Genomic DNA, 6,267 nt, shown 5'->3' with positions numbered 1-6,267 from the left:
CTGCATTAGCTCGATTCCAACTTTATATAAATGCACAACTTTGAGCAAGACTAAAACACTTCTAAACACATTGTTTTGATCATGGTTTGCCAACAATACATATTAGAGTTCTAAATACATAACTGCCTAAGTCTTTAGAACCTAACATACACTACAAGAAAACTGAGCATTTGCGGCGGGCCTATTGCGGCGGGTGCAAAAACCGCCGCTATAGGTCACCTATTGCGGCGCATTTTTCGCCCGCCGCTACACATGAGATCTATTGCGGCGGTCTATATGCCCGCCGCAATAGCTATAGTATTTTGCGGCGTTCTATAGCGACGGGCCAATGGCCCGCCGCAATAGACATATTTTAGCGGCATTTAGCTTAGATATAGCGGCGGGTCACTGACCCGCCGCAATAGCTCAAGTATTTTGCGGCGTACTATAGCGGCGGGCCAATGACCCGCCGCAATAGACCTGTTTTAGCGGTGTTAAGCTTAGATATAGCGGCGGGTCAGTGACCCGCCGCAATATGTACTCCTTTTTGCGGCGGGTTGGACCGCCGCAATAGACATTTAAATTTCCCACTATTTTTTCGTCTTCCCATTTAAAGATCAAATAGTAAATTACACCCGATTAGCATGAAAATTGGCATGCATGTTAAAAACATATAGAAAATGTGATCCAACGGTTGAATTTTCAAAATTTGAATTGAACAATAAGTTATTGGTTGGTGTAACATTTTTTAGAGTTACATCAAGTGTAACTAGAACCCAACGATATATTTCTTAATTCGATGTGAATTTTGACAAATTTACCGTTAGATTACATTATCTTCATATATTTTTCATGCATACAAAATTCCAAGGTGATCAAAGATTCATAGTCATGTCATCAATCAATTATTTAAATTCAAGTTTTTGTAATTTAAAATAACGCATAAATGATGAGTTAAAAGATCAAATGGTAAATTACACCCGATTGGCATCAAAATTGGCATGCATGTTAAAAACAAATAGAAAATGTGATCCAACGGTTGGATTTTCAAAATATGAATTCAACAATAAGTTATTGGTTGGTGTAACATTTTTTTCGAGTTACATCAAGTGTAACTAGAACCCAACGATATATTTCTTAATTAGATGTAAATTTTGACAAATTTACCATTAGATTACATTATCTTCATATATTTTTCATGCATACAAAATTTCAAGGTAATTAAAGATTAATAGTCATGTCAGCAATCAATTATTTAAATTCAAGTTTTTGTAATTTAAAATAACGCATAAAAGATGAGTTTAAATATTAAATGGTAAATTACACCCGATTGGCATGATAATTGGCATGCATGTTCAAAACAAATAGAAAATGTGATCCAACGGTTGGATTTTCAAAATATGAATTCAATAATAAGTTATTGGTTGGTGTAACATTTTTTAGAGTTACATCAAGTGTAACTTGAACCCAACCCTATATTTCTTAATTCAATGTGAATTTTGACAAATGTATCTTTAGATTACATTATTCTCATATATTTTTCAAGCATACAAAATTTCAAGGTGATCAAAGATTAATAGTCATGTAATCAATCAATTATTTAAATTCAAGTTTTTGTAATTTAAAATAACACATAAAAGATGAGTTTAAAGATTAAATGGTAAATTACACCCGATTGGCATGAAAATTGGCATGCATGTTAAGAAAAAATAGAAAATGTGATCCAACGATTAGATTTTCAAAATGTGAATTCAAAAATAAGTTATTGGTTGGTGTAACATTTTTTAGAGTTACATCAAGTGTAACTTGAATCCAACCTTATATTTCTTAATTTGATGTGAATTTTGACAAATCTACCGTTAGATTACATTTTCTTCATATATTTTTCATGCTTAAAAAATTTCAAGGTGATCAAAGATTAATAGCCACGTCATCTATCAATTGTTTAAATTGAAGTTTTCGTAATTTAAAATAATGCATAAAAGATGAGTTTAAAGATCAAAGGGTAAATTACATCCGATTGGCAAGAAAATTAGCATGCATGTTAAAAACATATAGAAGATGTGATCCAATGGTTGAATTTTCAAAATATGAATTCAACAATAAGTTATTGGTTGATGTGACATTTTTAGAGTTACATCAAGTGTAACTTGAACCCAACCCTATATTTCTTAATTTAATGTGAATTTTAACAAATCTACCATTAGATTACATTATCTTCATATATTTTTCATGCTTACAAAATTTCAAGGTGATCAAAGATTAAAAGTCATGTCATCAATAAATTATTTAAATTCAAGTTCTTGTAGTTTAAAATAACGCATAAAAGATGAGTTAAAAGATCAAATGGTAAATTACATCTGATTGGCATGAAAATTGGCATGCATGTTGAGCACAAATAGAAAATGTGATCCAACGATTGGATTTTTAAAATATGAATTCAACAATAAGTTATTGGTTGGTGTAACATTTTTTAGAGTTGCATCAAGTATAACTTGAACCCAACCCTATATTTCTTAATTCCATGTGAATTTTGACAAATGTACCGTTAGATTACATTATCTTCATATATTTTTCAAGCATACAAAATTTCAAGGTGATCAAAGATTAATAGTCATGTAATCAATCAATTTTTAAATTCAAGTTTTTGTAATTTAAAATAACACATAAAAGATGAGTTTAAAGATCAAATGGTAAATTACACCCGATTGGCATGAAAATTGGCATGCATGTTAAGAAAAAATAGAAAATGTGATCCAACGGTTAGATTCTCAAAATGTGAATTTAACAATAAGTTATTAGTTGGTGTAACATTTTTTAGAGTTACATCAAGTGTAACTTGAACCCAACCTTATATTTCTTAATTTGATGTGAATTTTGACAAATCTACCGTTAGATTACATTATCTTTATATATTTTTCATGCTTAAAAAATTTCATGGTGATCAAATATTAATAGCCATGTCATCAATCAATTATTTAAATTCAAGTTTTCGTAGTTTAAAATAACGCATAAAAGATGAGTTTAAAGATCAAAGGGTAAATTACATCCGATTGGCAAGAAAATTGGCATGCATGTTAAAAACATATAGAAAATGTGATCCAACGGTTGGATTTTCAAATTATGAATTCAAAAATAACTAATTGGTTGGTGTAACATTTTTTAAAGTTACATCAAGTGTAACTAGAACCCAACGATATATTTCTTAATTCGATGTGAATTTTGACAAATTTACCGTTAGATTACATTATCTTCATATATTTTTCATGTATACAAAATTTCAAGGTGATCAAAGATTAATAATCATGTCATCATTCAATTATTTAAATTCAAGTTTTTGTAATTTCAAATAACGCATAAAATATGAGTTTAAAGATTAAATGGTAAATTACACCCGATTGGCATGAAAATTGGCATGCATGTTCAAAACAAATAGAAAATGTGATCCAACGATTGGATTTTCAAAATATGAATTCAACAATAAGTTATTGGTTGGTGTAACATGTTTTAGAGTTACATCAAGTGTAACTTGAACCCAACCCTATATTTCTTAATTCAATGTGAATTTTGACAAATGTACCGTTAGATTACATTATCTTCATATATTTTTCAAGCATACAAAATTTTAAGGTGATCAAAGATTAATAGTCATGTAATCAATCAATTTTTAAATTCAAGTTTTTGTAATTTAAAATAGCACATAAAAGATGAGTTTAAAGATCAATGGTGAATTACACCTGATTGGCATGAAAATTGGCATGCATGTTAAGAAAAAATAGAAAATGCGATCCAACGGTTAGATTTTCAAAATGTGAATTCAACAATAAGTTATTGGTTGGTGTAACATTTTTTAGAGTTACATCAAGTGTAACTTGGACCCAACCTTATATTTCTTAATTTGATGTGAATTTTGACAAATCTACCATTAGATCACATTATCTTCATATATTTTTCATGCTTAAAAAATTTCAAGGTGATCAAAAATTAATAGCCATGTCATCAATCAATTATTTAAATTCAAGTTTTCGTAGTTTAAAATAACGCATAAAAGATGAGTTTAAAGATCGAAGGGTAAATTACATTCGATTGGTAAGAAAATTGACATGCATGTTAAAAACATATAGAAAATGTGATCCAACGGTTGGATTTTCAAAATATGAATTCAACAATAAGTTATTGGTTGGTGTAACATTTTTTAGAATTACATCAAGTGTAACTAGAACCCAACTATATATTTCTTAATTCGATGTGAATTTTGACAAATTTACCGTTAGATTACATTATCTTCATATATTTTTCATGAATACAAAATTTCAAGGTGATCAAAGATTAATAGTCATGTCATCATTCAATTATTTAAATTAAAGTTTTTGTAATTTCAAATAACGCATAAAATATGAGTTTAAAGATCAAATGGTAAATTACTCCCGATTGGCATGAAAATTGGCATGCATGTTAAGAAAAAATAGAAAATGTGATCCAACGGTTAGATTCTCAAAATGTGAATTCAACAATAAGTTATTAGTTGGTGTAACATTTTTTAGAGTTACATCAAGTGTAACTTGAACCCAACCTTATATTTCTTAATTTGATGTGAATTTTGACAAATCTACCGTTAGATTACATTATCTTCATATATTTTTCAAGCATAAAAAATTTCAAGGTGATCAAAAATGAATAGTCATGTCATCAATCAATTGTTTAAATTCAAGTTTTTGTAATTTAAAATAACACATAAAAGATGAGTTTAAAGATCAAATGGTAAATTACACCCGATTGGCATGAAAATTGGCATGCATGTTAAGAACAAATATAAAATGTGATCCAACGGTTGGATTTTAAAAATATGAATTCAACAATAAGTTATTGGTTGGTGTAATATTTTTTAGAGTTACATCAGGTGTAACTTGAATCCAACCCAATATTTCTTAATTCAATGTGAATTTTGACAAATCTACTGTTAGATTACATTATCTTCATATATTTTTCAAGCATACAAAATTTCAAGGTGATCAAAGATTAATAGTCATATCATCAATCAATTATTTAAATTCAAGTTTTTGTAATTTAAAATAACGCATAAAAGATGAGTTTAAAGATCAAATGGTAAATTACACCCGATTGGTATGAAAATTGGCATGCATGTTAAGAACAAATAGAAAATGTGATCCAACGGTTAGATTTTCAAAATGTGAATTAAACAATAAGTTATTGGTTGGTGTAACATTTTTTAGAGTTACATCAAGTGTAACTTGAACCCAACCTTATATTTCTTAATTTGATGTGAATTTTGACAAATCTACCGTTAGATCACATTATCTTCATATATTTTTCATGCTTAAAAAATTTCAAGGTGATCAAAGATTAATAGCCATGTCATCAATCAATTATTTAAATTCAAGTTTTTATAATTTAAAATAACGCATAAAAGATGAGTTTAAAGATCAAAGGGTAAATTACATCCGATTGGCAAAAAAATTGGCATGCATGTTAAAAACATATAGAAAATGTGATCCAACGATTGGATTTTCAAAATATGAATTCAACAATAAGTTATTGGTTGGTGTGACATTTTTTAGAGTTACATCAAGTGTAACATGAACCCAACCCCATATTTCTTAATTCGATGTGAATTTTGACAAATCTACTGTTAGATTACTTTATCTTCATATATTTTTCATGCTTACAAAATTTCAAGGTGATCAAGGATTAATAGCCATGTCATCAATCAATTGTTTAAATTCAAGTTTTTGTAGTTTAAAATAACGCATTAAATATGAGTTTAAAGATCAAATGGTAGATTAGATCTGATTGGCATGAAAATTGGCATTCATGTTAAGAACATATAGAAAGTGTGATCCAACGGTTGGATTTTCAAAATATGAATTCAACAATAAGTTATTGGTTGGTGTAACATTTTTTAGAGTTATATTACGTGTAACTTGAACCCAACCCTATATTTCTTAATTCGATGTGGATTTTGACAAATCTACCGTTAGATTACATTATCTTCATATATTTTTCATACTTACAAAATTTAAAGGTGATAAAAGATTAATAGTCATGTCATCAATCAATTCTTTAAATTCAAATTTTTGTAGTTTAAAATAACGCATAAAAGATGTGTTTAAAGATCAAATGGTAAATTAAATCCGATTGGCATGAAAATTGGCATGCATGTTAAGAACATATAGAAAATGTGATCCAACGGTTGGATTTTCAAAATATGAATTCAACAATAAGTTATTGGTTGGTGTAACTTTTTTTCCTCTCTCTCTCTCTGAGCTA

This window comes from Quercus lobata, chromosome 4 (assembly GCF_001633185.2).
Source record: "Quercus lobata isolate SW786 chromosome 4, ValleyOak3.0 Primary Assembly, whole genome shotgun sequence".
In the NCBI taxonomy this organism is placed as follows: Eukaryota; Viridiplantae; Streptophyta; class Magnoliopsida; order Fagales; family Fagaceae; genus Quercus; species Quercus lobata.
Note: the sequence above shows the minus strand (reverse complement) of the source record.